Source organism: Caretta caretta, chromosome 1 (genome assembly GCF_965140235.1).
Source record: "Caretta caretta isolate rCarCar2 chromosome 1, rCarCar1.hap1, whole genome shotgun sequence".
In the NCBI taxonomy this organism is placed as follows: domain Eukaryota; kingdom Metazoa; phylum Chordata; order Testudines; family Cheloniidae; genus Caretta; species Caretta caretta.
In genome coordinates this window covers 298,676,250-298,696,824 of record NC_134206.1, presented here as the reverse complement: position 1 = coordinate 298,696,824, position 20,575 = coordinate 298,676,250, and the positions used below count along the sequence as shown (strand labels likewise).

Below are 20,575 nucleotides of genomic sequence, written 5' to 3'. Positions count from 1 at the left end.
GGGCTTGTGAAAGGTGGGATCACATCGCCATCCACGTCTGGGCTTACGAGCAGTGGCTGCAGAACTTTTGGATGAGGAAAGCCACATTCATGGGACTGTGTCATGAGCTCGTCCCAGCCCTGACGCACAAAGATATGAGAATGAGAGCTGCCCTGCCATTAGAGAAGCACATGGTGATTGCACTGTGGAAGCTGGCTACTCCAGACTGCTCCTGATCAGTCGCTAACCAGTTTGGAGTGGGAAAGTCGACTGTTTAACTCGTGTTGACGAAAGTGTGCAGGGCCATTAATCGCATCCTGCTCCGAAAGACCGTGACTTTGGGCAACATGTGTGACATTGTGGATGGCTTTGCACAAATGGGCTTCCCTAACTGCAGAGGAGCAATATATGGCAAGTATATTCCAATTCTGGTACCAGACCACCTAGCCACTGAGTACATTAATCGGAAGGGGTATTTCTCTGTGGTTCTCCAGATGCTTGTGGGCATTTCACAGAAATTAATGCAGGCTGGTCCAGAAAGGTGCATGACGCACACATCTTTCAGAACACTGGCCTGTTCAGGAAGCTGCAAGCAGGGACTTTCATCCTGGACCAGAAGATCACCATATGGGAAGTCGAAATGCCCATTGTGATCCTGGGAGACCCTGCCTACCTCTTAATGCTGTGGCTTATGAAGCCATACAAGGTGCACCTTGACAGCAGCAAGGAGCGGTTCAACAACAGGCTGAGCAAGTGTAGAATAACTGTTGAGTGTGCTTTTGGCTGTTTAAAGGCCCACTGGTGCTGCCTATATGGGAAACTGGACCTGGCTGATGACAATATTCCTATGCTTATAGCTGCATGCTGTACGCTTCGTATTTGTGAAGGGAAGGTTGAAAGCTTCACTCAGGGCTGGAACACTGCGGCTCAGTGGCTGGAGGCTGAGTTTGAACAGCCAGAGACCAGGGCTATTAGAGGGGCACAGCGTGGGGCCATAAGGATCAGGGATGCCTTGTGGCAGCAATTTGAAGCTGAAAGCCACTAATATTTGTTGCTGTGCTCGGGAGTGCAGTGCTTGTAATGCCAGGAGATGATTGGTGCAGGCGATGCAATATGTGGGTTTAACATAATTGTATGTTGCTTTGCAAGGCTCTTTTTGCTTTCAATTAATAGAATAAAGATTGCTTTCAAACCAACACAATTATTTTATTAGAAGACAACAACCAGAGGAGAGAATCAGACAAAAAAACCCATCAGCAGTGAGAGGGATGGGGGAATGGAGGTTCCAGGAAGAGGAAGGGTCACGAGATGGCTAAAGATTTGTGTATGTCCAGGGATCATATCCAACCTTCTCCTTTGGAATACAGTGCAGTGGGTACTGTAATTCAGAAGGGCTAAACTGCAGACAGACAGGTGTTGAGTGCAGTGAGTACTGGGAGTCCGCTGTGCTGGACTGTGACGGGGCAGGAGTGGAATGTAGCCGGTACAGACTGGAGCCAGGAGGTTGATAAGAGTGTTGGTGGTGTCTGGGGGGCACATGGGAAAGAGTTTTGCAACAGCGGCTGCAGGGGGGGGGGTGGGCTGCTCTGTTTGCTGCTCTGTATTGCCTGGAGCATGTCTGCTTGGCGCTCCATAACATTTAAGAGCCATTCTCTGGCTTCATTCTGGCACGCTGCGTTCTCCTTTCGGTCCCTCTTCTCGCTGTCCCACCACTCCTTCAATTGCTGTTTTTTGGCTGCAGAGATCATCATACCCTCACGCAGAAAGTCCTCTTTAGTTCTTTGTGGCCGCTTTCTAATTCTTTGCAGCCGTTCAGCCGGCTATAAACAAAGCGGGAGTCTGGGTTCCCAAGGTCATCTCCGTGAAGCCAAAATGCAACATTTTATGGAATTAGTATTGTTTTCAACACACAGAACACTGATTAAGTGATTTAAAACACAGCCACTATTCACATACCAGTCACTAACTGGCTGACCCCAGGCAAGCACACATGAGCCACATGATCCCCAAAATGGTGAGTAGCCGCAGGGGAAATCAGTGTTCCCAGACCCTACTGTACACTGGAAACATGGCTCTTGGGAAGAGCTAGCACTGGAGTCGGGGGGCTGATAATCATTCCTGTCCCCACATTTTCCACAGGCTGTGTTCATTATGGAAGATATCTCGCTGCTGAGGGTGAGCAGGGAATCAAGGGAGGGTCTACTCCAAGACTGCGGCTTCCGCCCTCGCCCTTATGTGGCTTGCCTGTGTGCAGCAATGGTCTCCCCCATGCCCCGTGACTATGGGATGGTGTAGGAAAGTTACCCTTAATGGAGCAAGAAACAAAGCAGCTCTGCCAAAGAACCTGCAGCAACGGATTGCCCAGTATCTCCATGTGAGTTTCCTGGAGATCTCTGAGGCAGATTCCTGTGAAATGAGGGAGTCAATCAACAGCCTGTTCCTCTACTCAGACTAAGCATGTGGTGATACATGCATCATACAGACACAAGCTTGCTTTCTGCAACCCTCCTGCCCCCAACAACTTGCTTTAACGATTCCCAAAATCAAATCCACTTACCAGGGGCCACGTCTCCTGTTTGCGCTTTACCAAGATCTGACAGCTATGACTGGCTAGCCTCCTCTGGGGTAGAAAAGAGCTCCTGGCTGCATGTATCTCTTACCTCCGAGTTGTCCTCTGACTCTGGGTCCCTCTCCCCCTCCACATCCTCGTCCAAGATTTCCTCCTCCTGGCTCAGTCCACTCTCGACTGGCATGTGAGCCACCGAAGTATCCACAGGGGCCTTCGCAGTGGAGCTCTTTGTAGAACTGGCAGCTCATTGGCACAGTACCATAGCAGCGGTTTGCATCTTGTGCCTTGTGGTAGGCGTTCCGCAGCTCCTTCACTTTGACCCTGCACTGCAGTGTGTCCCGGTCATGGCCCCTTTCTGTCATGCATTGTGAAATCTGTCCATAGGTATCATAATTCCTACGGCTGGAGCACAGCTGGACTGGACAGTCTCCTCTCCCCAAATGCTGATGAGGTCCAGCAGCTCGGTATTGCTCCAAACAGGGGATCGTCTGGTGCGTGGAGCAGGCATGGCCACCTGGAAAGATGTGCTGAGACCACTGCAAGTGTAACCGAGCAAACAGGAAGGGGACTTTCAAAACTCCAAAGAAATGTACGGGGTGGAGATGATGGTTGGTCACCTGAGGGCAGGACAGTAGAATTAAAACCGATGACCAGAGAGTCAAGAATAGTCATTGTGGGACACCTCTCAGAGTCCAGTTTTAGCGCTGTAATCAACCAGGGTGTCTACACTGGCATTGTGATGCTGTAGTCCCGGTGCAGAAATCTGTACGCCTCTCGTCTGGGTGTTTTTTTTACAGCGCTGTAACTGTGCAGTTTCTGCGCACTGAGTGGCTTGGCAGTGTGTACACCTCGGGAGTTACAATGCAGAAAGTTGCTTTACTGAGAAGAAACTTGCTAGTATAGACAAGGCCTTAGGCTTTCTATAATTCACATTTTCAATATTGGGGTGAGAGGAAGCGGAAACAAATAGAACAAACAAATCCACTATGAGCAGGACTTCCAGGAGGCATATTTTATTACAAAATTGCATATTATTTGTTACAGTAGCATGGGTCTATACCTCAACTCTTTGTTTCCTGCTTTTCCAAAGTTTGAGTTTTGCTGACCTCAGTGTTCTGGAAGGGTACAAGATATCACTGGGAACTCTGCGTTAACAAAGTTTTTTGTCAATGAATTTAGGTTAGTCAAAACTAGGTTGAGTCATGAGGATCTCCAGAAGGGTCTAAACAAAACTAAGTACTTGGGCAGGATGTTAGAGGAAATGCAGTGTGGGCAGGTGCAAGGTATTGTCAACTGGTAGGAACTTGCATAGACTTATCCAAATTATTTCTAACATCTGAAAATTATGACAGTTCCTTCAAATGTGCATTTACTTTAGTATCTTGCATTTTCTTACACTCATGGTGACTTTGACCATTGTCCATACATTATGGCCAAGATTTTCAGTAGGGGACAGATTTGCTGTCCCACACTGCTAGTGATGCACGGCTCTGGTGGCTCATGAGGAGTACAGAAAGACTCCATCCTGCTAGATGGAGATATCCTCAGCATGGAGGAATCCCCAGCATGTGTAGAGCTGAGGTAATCATTCCTACACTACCTTCTCCTAGATCCCGTACAATGGTTTGTCAGGGATGGGAGGAGTGGCCAGAAGTACTGCATTCCAGTTAGCAGCAGCAGCTTTAGACTGTTTTACTGTGTACTGGATCTGGAGACCAAGCAGACAATCAAAGAGCTGTAACTAGCTCTCTGATGGCACCCGTCTACTTTGACAAGCATACTTTTCCCTCAGTGCCTAATTTTACACTCCTAGATTCATATTTAGTCACCAAAATAAGTGATCTAATTTTTCAAGTGCTGAGCACCCAGGAGCTCTCATTGAACAAAATTCGGGCATAACTGCTAAAGTTGGAACTAGGTTTTCATCAAATGTCTGACTTTTCCAAGCTTAGCAAGTATTGTTTTTGCATCAGTAAAGAATAAATGGAACTTTACATTATATCTGGCATAATGTCCTTGGAATTCTGTCTTTTTTAGCAGCAAGAATGCTTTGTTTTCTGTCTAAAAAAGGTAACTACTCTACTTTTTTTCTTCCTTGTCAGCATTCTTCCCTTTTTTGTATGTGTACTGCTTAGCCACAGAAAATTGTAGAAGATCCCTAGTGGGAAAGGGTTTAATGAAAGTAATAACACCAACACTCTTTTATCTATGCTGACTAAAAGATAATCCATATATGCAAGAATCTGATGCTTCAGCTTATTGTGAGTGACAGGCACATAATAGATGCTCTTGAGCATTATCAGTCTACAATAACACGGCATTGTCATCTTTTGTCTGATCCTGGCCTATACAAATCTTTCTGTGAGTTTCAAATTCCTAGCACAAACTAGAGGAATCAATCTCAAAGCTGCTATGTGCAAATGGATTAGGTATAGATACGAAACTTTAAAGCAAGCTTCTAAGGATCAAGGGGTCCGGCTCATAAAATATTTAAGTGCCACTTATAAACAGGATGAAAATTAGGAATTTGGACACTGAAAGAATTTTGCATCACTAAATCCTGTATATTTCTATTCCAGCAATGGAACAGAAATATCTCTTCTTACAATCTTAACCCCATGCTTCGCTTCTGCATCTTTCACTACTTTCCTCAGGAATTCTCCTGAGTGCTCATGAACAGCGGCTTAAAACTTGGCAGTTTGGTTTGCAGCTGAATTTCACGTTGTGATCTGGATCCAAATAAAACAATATGCTCTGAGTGAAACTTGGTTGAAACTACCCTAGAGTATCCTCTTGTTTCAGACAGACCCCATGAAAACTGCCAAGATTCAGGAAAGATTTTCTGAGAGTGGGCAGTCTTCTCCCTGCCTAATTCAGGGGCAGCATAGGGATGCAGTGAAACCTTGTTGCCTCCCAGTGCTTCACACTTGGAGGTCAAGCTATCTTGCAAAAATCTCTCCTAAATGTTTAGAGATGCTAACCTCGCTGACTCCTCTAAAGAAATAGAATGTGGGAATGTGCCAACCACCATGCTCCAAGTTCCAAGAATTTAGTGGGGGGGCTCAGACAATTGTTCTCTGAAGATACCAGCTGCCCTTTCCTTACTCCCTGATTCAGCAAGGTACTTAAGCATAAGCCTAACTTGAATGCTGACTTCAGTTGGACAACTCATGCTCAAAGTTAGACACTTGTTTAGGTACTTGTTGAATCAGGACATAAGTGAGCAGATTAGAGGGAGAAAAGATGAGTGGTGCAAAACGCAGCAGTTTCATGTCCCAGGGAGTCTTTCTTACAGTTGCTGCTTTCGGGGGATTTGCCCTCCTTCTCCCACCCTGCTCCAAGTTATACTGTGTCTCGGGCCTTGTCTACACTGGCAGTGGCGTATAGGGTGTGCATAGCTACATGTCTCAGTGAAATGCAGGCTGTGTCCATGCTGCGGTGTGTAACTACATGTGGTAGTGAAAGTATCTGGTCGGGGGGAGGCATTGAGGAAAGCTCTAACAGCTTCCCCCTGCCAGAGCCTCTCTCCCCTGAGTGGGGAAAGGCTCTGGCAACAGGGAGCTGCTGGAACCTTTCCCCACTGCATCCATCTTGCCAGAGGCTTTCTCTGCTGCTGGAGACTTCCCTGCTGGCAGGGGTTGGGGAGCCTAGGAGGAGGGAGGTTCTGGTAGTGGGGAGGCAGAGGTACCCTACAGGGCTAAAAACAGTTGTGTAGATGTGGGAGGCACTGCTTGGGTGTATAGAGAACCATGTACGGTAATACCCTAAGATTCTGGTGTGTCTTTATTCTACTCATCTAGGCAGTGCCTCACCATCAACACTGCTATTTATACCTGTGCTAGGGGCAGGGTATACTCTACAAGCTGCATAAATGACATAGACTCAGTTTCAAAAAGAACTCCACCTCACACTGAAACTCAGTTGAAATCCCAGAACTCCACATTAAAATGATGCAAACCTACAGATTTTGCATGATGATTCGCAACAGATAAAATGACACGGGTTTCCTTGAAACTGGCCGTGTGCTCACTTAAAAGGTTCGGAGGGCCTTAGTAAAACTTTCAGTTAATCTGATCCGAGTTTCAAGTTTGCAATGGGACACAAAACCAGAGAACAAAGCTTGTGTAGTTTTGAATGTTTTCAGATTCCTTTGTGAAGATTTCCTAGAGTTCTAGAGTAGACCCCAGTAAGTGTAAAGTGAGAGGATTTTAGATTTAGAGGTTTTCAGGCCAGAAGGGGCCATTATGATCATCTAGTCTGACCTCCTGAACAACACATATCAAAGAACCTCACCCAGTAATTTCTGCATCAAGTCCACAGTGTCTGAGTAATAGCAGATCTTTGAGAGAGACATACATCTATTCTTGATTTAAAGACTTCAAGTGATAGAAATCCACTATGTCCTTAAGTAAATTATTTCACTGTTAAGAATTTATGTCCTTTTTCTAGTCTGAATTTTTCTAGCTTCATCTTCTAACCATTGGATCTCATTGTATCATTTCCTGCCAGACTGAAGAGCCAGCTACTGTGAGATTCTATTGGCTCTATTAGTTATTTCAGAGAACACCTTCTCTTTTAACTGGGTGTATGTGAACACCAATTACTAGAATGTTTCTGAAAGGGAGAAGTCTCAAAGTTCTAACACCTCCCCACTATAATGTGTTGTTCTATTGTCAACTCATTGTTTGTGATGTTCTGATTTCAGGTTAGGAGATAAATCCTAATAAATCCAGCAGCTGCTTAAAATAGGTTACTCGGGCAAATCCCACTATGTATTTCTCTGCTATCTGAGATATTACAACTAATTGTTTCTTTTGAGCCTCTGTACTCTAAAACTAGGATTAGCTTTGCCCACTGTGTTCTTCCTGGGAGTCTGTGTGAAAAGCAGCATGTATTAGGCTGTCCGCAGTGCCACAATTCCTGTGAGCTGACTATTAATCTGTTCATCTCTGTGTCCAAGTAACATCAATATGTGACCTGATGTCCAAAGTGGGGGCCAGGGTGCTATTGGAGAATTTCAAGTCAGGGAAACAATGGCAACCATTTGAGTGGAGAATTTCTGAGGAAGGAGACAAGAAAGGGAACAGGGTGATAATGGAAACATTTCAAATATCCACTCACTAAGGCAAATGCTTTATGAGAATCAAACTTATATTTGGTTTCAGAGTAACAGCCGTGTTAGTCTGTATTCGCAAAAAGAAAATGAGTACTTGTGGCACCTTAGAGACTAACCAATTTATTTGAGCATAAGCTTTTGTGAGCTACAGCTCACTTCATTGTATGCATCCGATGAAGTGAGCTGTAGCTCACGAAAGCTTATGCTCAAATAAATTGGTTAGTCTCTAAGGTGCCACAAGTACTCCTTTTCTTTTTACTTATATTTGGATTACCGAAATAATCAATGCCCAGGTTAAGTGAAACCTATTTGTATGTACAGTAATTGCAGCCATTGATTCCCATTCATACATTATATACCATGTTTTAGCTATAAAAGGGGAATAGAGTCTAGGCAATCCAAAGTGTAGAAGAATACCCAATCCTATATTATTAAATCTATAAAGCTATTTGTGATAACATTTGTATGAAGACTGTATGTAATCATGGTAATTCCGTAAAACAAAACAAGGTCAGCCTTCTCTTTGTTGCCTACTTTTGCTGGTCACTTCACCACAACATGCTTGGGAGCACATACATCACAATCACTCCTACTTCAGATCCCAGCTCTGTCAGTTCTGATGCCATGCCTTGCTTGCCTTTCAGCACTGAACATTCTCCACATTCCTTCTCTGAGATATACAGCAACAGTGTATTATAATTAAGGCTATGTTTAGTCACGGGTATTTTTAGTAAAAGTCATGGACAGGTCACGGGTAGTAAACAAAAATTCACAGCCCGTGACCTGTCCATGACTTGTACTGTATACCCCTGATTAAAACTTGGGTGCTCTGGGGGGGGCAAGGGGGAATGGCCCAGGGACACTGTGGCTGCTTGGGGGTGTGTGTGGCCCCGGGGGTGCTGTGGGTGCTCGGGGGGGTGGGGGTGGCCCGGAACCCCCACTGGTGCTGGGAGGGGGAGTTGCCGGGACTAGCAGGCTCCCTACCCAGCTCCTCATGGCTCCTGGAAATGGCTGGCTTGTCCCTGAGGCCCCTAGGCAGAGGCATGGCCGGGGGCTCCTCGTGTTGCCCCCACCCTCAGCACCTGCCCCGCAGCTCCCATTGGCCATGGTTCCCATGCAGGGGCAGCACCTGCAGGCAAAGGCAAAGCACAGAGCCACATACCAGCTGCTTCTGGGGAGCCCCCCTGAGGTAAACACCACCCAGAGCCCTCACCCCCTCCCACATGCCAACCCCCGCCTCAGTCCTGAGCCCCCTCCCACACCCAAACTCCTGCTTCTGTTGTGGGGGGACACGGGGGCCCGAGACTGCCCAGCAGCAGCCAGTGTGGCTGGCCAGGGGGCCAACTTTGCTGCTTGGGTGGCCCCTGGGCCAACCGCACCTGCCGCTGCAGAAGTCAGAGGTCCCGGAAAGTCACAGAATCCGTGACTTCTGTGACCTCCGTGACAGACTCACAGCCTTAATTACAATCTCTATAGATAGCTCACGTTTAAGCCAATCGGATTGTTATACGGAAAGTAAAGAATATTTTAGATCTCCTGCATTTGTTGAAGGCCTATCTTTTCCTAGTCCAGAAGAGGAATTTTTCCTAATCTAGATATCATTTATCTAGATTTTTTTCAATTGTGTTTAGGGGGGGATAGAGAAACAGCCTTTTTCTCACCAGAATAAATAGACCCCAAACCTTTAAGATCTGATTTCTTGTAATTGTACCAGAAATTTGATCTTGCACACAGTACACAATGCTCCAAAATAAATGACATCTGTAAAGTAACTAACGACACATATATTGATTTTACATTTAAAGAGGAATCCTACAATCAGTCTTGTAAGGTCTCTTGGCAAGTAACTAATCTTTGAAACATTAACTATGAGTGCAAATGGCACTTGTCCAACACTAATAAAATTTCTCAACAACCATTAGTGGCATCCATTTTGAAAATTCTTTAGAAAGGATTGGCCTCTCTCACTCTAACCTTGCTCTTGGCATAGATCTAAAAGTGTTAAGTGAAGGCAAGGATGGGGCACAGTTGTGGTAGTGCAGAAGGGAAAAATATTTCCCCATTGGTTAATGAAGGACATTGATGATTACAGAAGATCTCATGTGCAATATATAGAACTGAAACAGAATTAAGTTTAACCAAGGCCCCCTGGTATTTTTCTCTGTAATACAATTACCAACTGAAGTGTTTACTTCAGCTCCCTTACGCTTGGTTTTATCTTCCTAGATCTTTGCCCAACAATTGTCTGTCTGTACAGCACTTTTGTATATACCGCAGCGATTCAGTTAATAATATGATCAACCTTCACATGTTTATAATTACCATTTGCAAATACTTAATGTTACCATGGTATCTTAGCACAGGTATCTTAGCACGGTATCTTAGCACAGTAACTTTTATTGGGCAGAGAGCAGAATTTAAAAGATTTTAATGGTGTAATTGGAACTTATATAACAGTTTTCTACTTCTAAGTTCTTTACAAATATGAACAAGTTAATTCCTACACACTTCTTTGAAAGAGGTAAGTAAGCACTCCTTAGTGAGGGGGCAGGGGGAATACCTGTAAAATAATGGGACAGTTTGAGGAAGGAAGGAATAAGCAGTACTGCCAACCCCAAGCATTCAAAAGTCACAAGTAAGGCCTCCCCAAAATCATGAGATTGTCTTAAAATCATGACATTATTAAAAATAAAAGATGAGTTATTTTGCCTACTAGTTTTTCAGCCATTAGGGTGCATTCAGGTCTTTCAAGCTTTTCTCTGCAATCATGAGGGCTAGAAATGTAGTTTTATTTTATATATGGAAGCTGAGATTATCACACCCACATGCCTCCAAGAGCTGGGGCTTTAAGAAAACCAACATATATTACAAGATGTGTGAGAGCTGGTAACGCTGGATAAATCATGCAGGCTCCCATGTCATATTAACTCCATTTACAGAGGAGGAAAGAGGCATGCAAGTTGCCAGTGACAGCCAACAAAACTTGTCCCTTCCTTTCCCGTGTATCTCCAGTTCAGTGGGTTGAGCACTGCAGATGGCAGTGGAAATGAAACCACCTCTTCTGCTTCTTAGACCTCTCTCTAGCAAAAGATAAGACCCAGGCCTGACTCTACTAATCCTTCAAAGTCACTAACTCCTTGGGAGATATGTCATTCCTCCTCCCACTAAGCCCTGCGCATCACCGCATCAGAATATATTTCAAACGGGCAAGAAGCAATCAGAGAAAAAAGTACATCCTGCCACCCTCCATAAAGACCATATCTAAACATTCTCATTCAACCATAACTGGTGGAAATTTTGTGCACTCCATAATAAACTAAAACTTTTGCTGGTCAGTCCCTATCAATCTCTTTCTGTGACAACTAAGTACATCAGGGCTAAATGAAGGGAAACAAAGCCTAGTAACATAGGCAATAGCTATGTTATAAATGCTGTGAAAAGAATAAATTCAGGAAAGGCTGAAGCTCATTCAGATGGGAATAATTTATACAACAGGTAGGGTGAGAAATTCAGTAGTACAGGAAGGAGAGAGCAACGGGTAATCCCAGTGGATCCCAGTGCAGTGTGGCTAATCCTACACTGGAAATCCTCTTTAGTAAATGTGGGGATAATAAATAGCATCACCGATTTTGGACAGTGGTATCGTAAATGATCCCAAAATGTCTCTTTGGTGATCTTAACACTTTCACAAAACATAATCCAGGAAAAAAAATCTTTCTGACTATATTTTGTAAAGAGTCACTTTGCCAGAAAGAGGAACCTATTAATGTTCTGAATATTGTAGAGTGACTGCTTTGTAAAGGGAAAATTCTCCTATCAGATTCACACCACATTTCTTAATTACAATATTTTATTCTCCCTAATTGTGCAGATCTCCCATTGATGTCAGTCGAATTTCTTTTGTGTGTAGTCAGAGCAAACTATCAAAAGAAAGAAAGATCAACATTTTGATCTGCAAAGGAGAATTTTGTTCTAAATGATCTAACAAATTTGGGAGATTAGGAAATTATTTGCAAATTGCCACTTAAATAAGAGGCAGGAAAACTCTTCAATCAATATATATGTTATGTATATAATTACACTGAAGAAAAAAATTGCTAAAAGATTGTTAAATAGATTGCAAAGTCAAGCACTTGAAAGCTAGGAAATGCCTGAATTTAGGTTGTCCTTGTAACCTAAATTCCGCCTCCTTGTGTGCATGCATTAATTCTTTAATTTCATGAGCACATTCTGTTTTTTCCACAGAACCTCTGCCTCATTCAATGCAGAGGATGGACAGTTTTCAAGGATTGAATCAGGGTTGTGTCTTGAACGATACTTGTAAAATCCCTTTCTCATTTATTCTGGAGGTTAGAAGGTGTATGGGGAATGTAGTAGGGGACTTAAGGAAAAGCAAGGATGGTCATGTGGTTAAGACAAATCCTCCTCCCACTAATCATTTATCATCAAGGTCTGAATCCTGAAACTTCAGCACTGACTTAACTACGTAAGCTATAGAATGAAGAATATTAGCTGGCAGCTGGAGAAGATTGTTATTTCAGAGGAGAGATGGGCCACTGAGGCCATGTGCTGGGCCTAAGGGATGATTAAGGGAAGCCTGGCCTGACTCTCTCTCTTTCTCCCCCCTTCAGTAGGTGGGGGGCTTCTGTCTCCAGTGATGTCCCCAGAGTGGGTGGGATGGGTCACCAAGGCAATTTGCTGGATCTGGGTGGCAAGGCTGTTATGGGCCGCCTGGCCTCTCTCTCTCTCTTTTCTGGCAGTAGCTTTGGCTGTCTGTTTCCGGGGATCCCAGTGCAGTGTGGCTACTTTGGTGGCAGCATGGACCTGGAGCTTAGGCCATGTCTATACATATTGTGCTGATACAGGTGTGCTGCTGCAGCACATCCAGTGAAGACACTCTATGCTGACAGGAGATAACTGGTTCTGTGGATGAAGGGAAAGCAGTGGACGTGTTATTCCTTGACTTTAGCAAAGCTCTTGACACGGTCTCCCACAGTATTCTTGTCAGCAAGTTAAAGAAGTATGGGCTGGATGGATGCACTACAAGGTGGGTAGAAAGTTGGCTAGATTGTCAGGCTCAACAGGTAGTGATCAATGGCTCCATGTCTAGTTGGCAGGCGGTATCTAGTGGAGTGCCCCAAGGGTCGATCCTGGGGCCGGTTTAGTTCAATATCTTCATTAATGATCTGGAGGATGGTGTGGATTGCACCCTCAGGAAGTTTGCGGATGACACTAAACTGGGAGGAGTGGTAGATACGCTGGAGGGTAGGGATAGGATACAGAGGGACCTAGACAAATTGGAGGATTGGGCCAATAGAAATCTGATGCGGTTCAACAAGGACAAGTGCAGAGTCCTGCACTTAGGACAGAAGAATCCAATGCACTGCTACAGACTAGGGACCAAATGGCTAGGCAGCAGTTCTGCAGTAAAGGACCTAGGGGTGACAGTGGACGAGAAGCTGGATATGAGTCAACAGTGTGCCCTTGTTGCCAAGAAGGCCAATGGCATTTTGGGGTGTATAAGTAGGGGCATTGCCAGCAGATGGAGGGACGTGATCGTTCCCCTCTATTCGACATTGGTGAGGCCTCATCTGGAGTGCTGTGTCCAGTTTTGGGCCCCACACTACAAGAAGGATGTGGAAAAATTGGAGAGAGTCCAGCGAAGGGCAACAAAAATGATTAGGGGTCTGGAACACATGACTTATGAGGAGAGGCTGAGGGACCTGGGATTGTTTAGTCTATGGAAGAGAAGATTGAGGGGGGATTTGATAGCTGCTTTTAACTACCTGAAAGGTGGATCCAAAGAGGATGGATCTAGACTATTCTCAGTGATAGCAGATGACAGGACAAGGAGTAAGTTGCAGTGGGGGAGACTTAGGTTGGATATTAGGAAAACCTTTTTCACTAGGAGGGTGGTGAAACACTGGAATGCGTTACCTAGGGAGGTGGTGGAATCCCCTTCCTTAGAAGTTTTTAAGGTCAGGCTTGACAAAGCCCTGGCTGGGGTGATTTAGTTGGGGATTGGTCCTGCTCTGGGCAGGGGGTTGGACTAGATGACCTCCAGAGGTCCCTTCCAGCTCTGATATTCTATGATTCTATGAGAGCTCTTCTGTCGGCATTAAAAAAACACTTCCGTGAAAGGCAGAAGCTATGTCAGCAGGAGAAGCTCTCCCACCAACATAGTGCTATGCACATGAGCGCTTATGCTGGCATAATTTATGTCACTCAGGGAGATAGTTTATTCACCCCCCCCCAAGGGACATAAATTATGCTGGCTTAACCTGTAGTGTACACATAGCCTTAGATTAGAATGTGAACATTCAGTTGTCATTGTTCTTGTTAGACTGCCAAAATTTTGCTGGCAACACAAGTGACAGAAAGGGAACTGGTGACTATCAGTAGCTTTTAACTCTGTTAAACCTGAATGGAATTTCATGTGACAAAGAAAAGGCACCTCTCTGGCCTCAGGACTTTCTCTCTGCCAAATTTCAATGACCTGCTGCAAATGATAGAGGTGTTAGATAGTCTCAGAAAAGGGCACAAGAACCTTTTATAATGGAAAGTATCAGGAAATCTAAATATAGGCTCACTACCAGCTCCCCATTTTGTGTAAGCTTAATTAATTTCTTACTGTCTGAGATCTGGATGTTTGTATTCAAGGGGTAGCCAGTATTTTTACAAATATATGTTATAATTGCATTATGCGTTACCTCTCTCAGCTGGGAAGGAAAGGTAAGATAAAATATTAAAACAAAAATTAGAAAATATCTTGAGACATATCAGTCATTTAGGGCCTTATCCTGCAAACATGTGCACTATTTTGCTTATGTGAACACTTTCTCTGTCTTCAGTGCACTACACCATTAGTCAATGGGACTTATCACATGAGTAAAGATACTTGTGTGTGTAAATGTTTGCAGGATAGAGTCTTTACAATGGGAGTCACCACATGATTATGAGCATAGGTTTCTGCCTAAAAAGACAGCATGAATGCATTATGTATCATACTTACAGTTGACCTGGTAGGTTAGCTCAGTATCTATCTACAGTATCTGTCAACCTGTAATAGAAATATTGATTCAGGTTATTTTTTCCCATTAACTTAATGATTAAGGTCAAAAGGTGTTAGGTAATATGATTAATCACAGGTTACTAGTTTATAGTTTGTGTGCACAAAAAGGATTAAACAAACCTTGGCCTTGAAACTAGGTGCAGTATTTATAATACGAGTAGTTTTTTTCATGTAATTATTTCCATCTGTTCCGTCAGCAGAATTAATCGCTTATATCTGGGGTAGTTAGTAACAGGATCCTTAATTCTTTTTTTAAGTTGACCAGCCCTTTGTAATTCCAATGTTCAATTCATTCTCACCTGATTATGATTAATTAGATGTATTGTCTCTTTGATACAGTAGAAATTAGTGTATGCTCAGAAGAACTCATCTTGTTGTGTGCAATTAGCATCTTCTTTGCATAGAAGAGAATATTTCTCTTTAATTATGAATGGTGTAGCAGTTCACTGAAAGGAACTTGAAAGTATAGTAAGTTTATTTCACAGCCTCTTATTTATTGCAGTGATCTCTGTGAAATATGTTTTTAATTTTAGGAGAAGCCTGCTTGTTTTGAAGGTCCTTAGTTATAGTTTAATTACCTAGCTGAAGTAGAAAATCCACATCCGGTGAAGCTGCCAGATACAGAGAGGTCTAAAATATAAAATCATCCTGTCCGGTTTCCGATCAAGAGCCCAGTCGTGCTGTGGTTATTTCATGTACAAGCCATTGTTCTCTTCCTCAAGAATTAATATATTATTTAAAAAAAACCTGACTTGACAATTACAATGGTTTATATTTTAGGTTATGGCAGTCCAAAAATCTTTCTTCATTAACAGTTTCATCCTGGATATACTGTAAAATTAAAGGTCATAGTATATGTGTTTGGCTGCGAACAAATACTAAAAACTCCCCAAAATTATCCTTTAAAACAATAAACAGCAAGGATGCATTTTCATTCTTCTACAATATTTTTTCTTGTATACTAGATATTTAGGACCAGATTGTGATACTTTCACTCACATTAATCAGTACCTTGCTCTACTAGTAGTTGTGTTGAAATCCATGGGAACAACTGTGGTGAAAAGTGCTATTCATTATGAGGGTATCACAATCTGGCACGTTGTGTGAGGCTCACTTCCTTTGCCATCTCATATTCCACTTGAATAGTAGAATCAGTGGTTTATGGTAACCTCCTCAGCGTGCAGTCCCTCCCCGCACTTTTTGATGTTGTTGTTGTATTCTTTGCTTTCTGACTCGCTTTATTATGGGTATATATGCCCTGGCTTGGGGCGGTAGCACAGGTGGATGTTCTGAAGCTACGATGATTAGTGCTGTGCTTTTCAGATTTTGTCATTCGAACATTTTACTATTTGTAACTAACAAATGTTCAAACATACCCATTGGTGGGGGAAAGAGCTGTTTGAAGGCAGCACGGAAGGGGTAAAGTCAAGCTCACAGGTACTGACTTTCCAAAGTGCTGGGGGCTGCTCGACCCCCGGCTCTACCACAGGCCCCGCCCCCACTCCACCCCTTCCCACAAGGCCCCACAAGGCCCCAGCCACACCCAATCTCTTCCTGCCCAGTTCTGCCCCCTCCTCCGAGTGTGCCATGTTCTCACTCCTCCCCCATCCCTCCCAGCCTCCTGCAGGCTGTGAAACAGCTGATTGTGGTGGGCGGGAGGGGCAGGGAGGGAGGGGGAGGCGCTGATTTGTGGGGCCTGCCGGCAGGTGGGAGGCACTGGGCAGGGGGTGGCAGGGACCTAATAGGGGGGCTGCCGGTGAGTGCTCAGCATCCACTATTTTTTCCCCGTGGGTGTTCCAAGTCAGCACCTATGGTCAAGCTAATTCCCAGAACAATAAAAATATTAGAAATAAAGATATATTTTAATTATTAGCTTGTTATGAAAGGTGTGGGCTTAACTGTAATACTAGCAAATGCCCCCCATACATTGGATTTAGGAGGTTGATTGACATGTCACCCTATCTACACTGAAGTCAGAGGCAAAGAGGGAGTTGCGTTCAGGCTGCTGGCTGAGCCTGCAAGAGAGAATAGTTCCTGCTTTTGGGCAGTCTGGTACAACACTTTGCTCACCCACAACCGACATGACTTCCCCAGGTGACCCTTAGGCTGTGAAAGCCTGCCTGTTAGAAGCAACCAAATATCAACCAAGCTAAAGATGCCATGTGCTCAGGAGTACACCATTATCAGTGGCTGGGGGCAGGCAGGATACACTGTTCACTGTTTTCATTTACCAGGCATCAAAAGCTCTGTGCAAATAATCTCATGTGGGTGTTTTGGGCTTCTTGGTTGTAAGGATTGGGGTTAGTATCTCTCTCTTGTCTACAGGAGCCTCATGTTGGTTTCCCATGTCACCTCCAGCAAAGATCTTTCAAAACGCAGTGTTCTGGAAATAGCCTTCCCAAGGGAGCAATGGGGGCAAAAAATCTAACTAGCTTCAAGACTGAGCTTGATAAGTTTATGGAGGGGATGGTATAACGACACTGCCTACAATGGCATGTAGCCCTTTGGACTACTGCTAGCAGCAAATATTTCCAACTGCCAGTGATGGGACACTAGATGGGGATGGCTCTGAATTACTACAGAGAATTCTTTCCCAGGTGTTTGGCTGGTGAGTATTGCCCACATGCTCAGGGTCCAACTGATCATCAAATCTGGGGTTGGGAAAGAATTGTGGGGTCACTGCTGTTTACCTCTCTCCACTCTGAAAACTGAACATTTATTCCTACTCTTTGTTTCCTATCTTTTAAATACTTACTGATCCATGAGAGGACCTTCCCTCTTATCCCATGACTGGTTGATTTGCCTAAGAGTCATTTGGTGAGGAACCTTGTCAAAGGCTTTCTAAAAGTCCAAGTACCCTATAGCCACTGGATCATCTGGTCCACATGTTTGTTGACCACCTCAAAGAATTCCAATAGATTTGTGAGGCATGATTTCCCTTTACAAAAGCCGTATTGACTCTTTCCCAGTATACTATGGTCATCTCTTTGTCTGATAATTCTTTACTATGCTTTCAACCAAGTTGCCTGGTGCTGAAGGTAGGTTTAATGGCCTGTAATTAATGCCAGGATCACCTCTGGAAAGTTTTTTAAAAATTGGTGTCACATTAGCTTTCCTCCAGTTACCTTCTGATTTAAATGATAGGTACTGTAGTCCATTAGGGGGAGTGGCTCCTCCCCCTCCACGTCTGTGGCCAGCCAATCCACCCCACTACATCTCTGGGGGTCGCCTGACATGGGGAATCAGAGGGGCAGTGGGAGATGGGAGCTCGGGCCTGTGATCTGGGCTGAACAACAAACAAAGTTATGGAGCCAAGCCCCTGGTTGGGGCAGGGCAGCAAAGAGTCTCTGGCTCAGGCCTACACTCAGGCTGAGCAGCAAACAGTCGGGCCTCCTAGCTCTGGCGGAGGGCCAACAAGTGCAGGCTTCTTGCCTAAGAGAGGGGGAGACTGCGCCCACGGATTGGGGTGGCAGGCGGGACGCAGGCCCACCCACTCCACTGCGTCCCGGCTCAGAGCCCTAGCAGCGGCAGAGCCATCTGCCACTGGGTCAGGGGGGATCCTGACCACAACACGCTGATGCACTCGCTGTCAGCGTTGCAGCCAGACAGGGGTCAGCTACCCGTGGGCCACTTCCCAACTCCCCCTCAGGTTGTACCTGGCTCTGTAGAGGGTCGTCCTGGTCGTCGGGGAAGAAGGCCTCTGTCAGGGCTTGCAGCTCCTCCATGCTCAGGTCTGTAAATGGCCCTGGCAGTCCTGGCCAGTCCTTGGCTCCCTAAGGGCCTGCCGCAGCCTCCCAGCTTGGGAGTGAACCGGAGGTGCCTGGCTCCTCTGGCGGCTGCCTCCCAACTGAGTTCTCCGTCCCGCCTTTTGTACTTCCGGTCCCACCCACTAACTTCCAGCGGGAGAGTTGAGCGTGGCATGGCTCCGCCCACCAGGGTTCAATGAGGGGCTCCTCCCCCTCCAGGTCTGTGGGCAGCCAATCCACCCCACTACAGTTACATACCATAGTTAGTGGTTCTGCAATTTAATATTTGAGTTATTTCATAACTCTTGGGTGAATACCATTTGGTGCTGGTGACCTATTACTGTCCAATTTATCAATGTGTTCCCTCTACTGACACCTCAGTCTGGGACAGTTCCTCAGATTTGTCATCTAAAAAGAACAGCTAAGGTGTGGGAAGCTCCCTCATATCCTCTGCAGTAAGACTGATGCAAAGAATTCTTTTAGCTTCTCCACAATGGTGTTGTCATCTGTCAGTGCTCCTTTAGCACCTCAATCGTCCAATGGCCCCACTGATTGTTTGGCAGGTGTACTGCTTTTGATGTATTTTAAAAAAATTTGCTATGAGTTTTTGAGTCTTTTGCTAGTTGCTCTTCACATTCTTTTTTAGCTGTTACATAACATTTTTCATTCGTAGATCTCAAAGTGCTTTAGAAAGGGAGGTGAGTATCATTATCACAGATGGGGAAACCGAGGCAGTGAGGTGAAATGACTTGCCCAAGGTCACCACGCTGACAGTGACACAGTTGGAAGTATAACCCAACTTGTCTGAGTCCCAGTCCAGTGCTCTATCTTCTAGGCGATGTTGCCTTCCATAGTTCTCTTCTGAGGACACTGAGAGATGAGGAAAAGGGGATAAATACTGTAAGCTGTAAAAAGACTAAGGATTATTGTTGAGACAGTAAACTCCTTTTGGCAGAGTCTGTATTTTTGTTATGTTTGTACAGTGCCTCACACAATGGGATTCTTGTCCATGATTGGGGTTCCTAGACACGACTGAAATACCAATGATAAAAAAGATGTTGATATATACCTTGCTTGTTGGGTATGCATGTGATCTCTGGTCACTGTGCTCTCTAAACAATTGATGCCCTCTCTGTCTTCTGCGTCTTAGTTTGACATCGAAATGGTTTTCAGTGCCATGGTCGCTTGCGCTTCAATCACAATTCTAGACTTCTATTGCTGTTGGGAGCAGAAGGGACTCACCAATGGTGTCTGAATGTTAGCATTTTACAATTTGCATGGCCACAACAGAAGATGCTTCTAAGGCTCTTTGAGGAACAGTTGCTTTTTCAGACATGAGGTTTTTTTGGCCACTTTCATTTCTTTTGTTTCCAAGGTGGGGAAAAAATCACAGCTCTTGTTTACGAATTCTGGGTGTTCGGTTTCTAAATGTTTCTGTTCTTTCCCTTATGAAAAATGAACAGAAGTTAAAATACCAACAAAAATACAGTAGACAAGGATTTAAAAACAAGGAAGTAAAAATAGTGGCAAGTCAGCAAGGGGGTCAAGAAACAATAAGAAGTGAAAATTAGGTTTCCAGTCCTGCAACCTGATTTGCAAAGTGCATCTTTATGCCTGGGCAAATCACCATTGTATTGGCATAAGAGTCCAGTTGTGGAGGTCAGTGAGCAGGATCCAAAACCTCGGAATAGAGTAAAATAATCCCCTTATTTTAAACAAACAAACGAACAAATCTTGTATTTCTTCTTGACCCTTCAGCTCTTTTTCCCTTTTCATAAAAGCTGTGTTTATTAGATTGTACACAGGGTCTTTGTTTTGCACATGTGAAGTATTTAGCACCTTTCTGGGTGCTGTGTTAACAAGTAATGCATAGATTATAGGCATACAGATTATTTGTGTTACTCATTTGCTTTTTCTATTCCCTGCATCAATGGTACCTTTTTAATTTCTCTAAGAGAGACAAAGAGTTAAAAGCAAAATCAGCTAAAATGAACTATTTACAGTTTACAAGTTTTAACAGTAAAAGGAGCTAGGATTATAGCTGTGTAAAATGTTTGTTACAAACTAAAAACTCTTGACAGATTGCCAAAAGA

General features: G+C 44.3%; 1 long non-coding RNA gene across 5 annotated transcripts in view; it reads right to left on the bottom strand.

Annotated features, from left to right (window-relative positions):
* The window catches only part of LOC125630294 (uncharacterized), a 53,559-nt gene that overhangs the window by 29,055 nt on the left and 3,929 nt on the right, over positions 1 to 20,575 (bottom strand). Inside the window, exons 2-5 of one of the 5 annotated variants that reach the window (XR_012666494.1) lie at positions 18,393 to 19,927; positions 14,677 to 14,724; positions 2,640 to 3,165; positions 1,214 to 2,385 (exon numbers count right to left, since the gene is read on the bottom strand). This is a non-coding gene — a long non-coding RNA (uncharacterized LOC125630294). The other 4 variants (XR_012666496.1, XR_012666497.1, XR_012666495.1 and 1 more) reach the window with 4 other exon arrangements.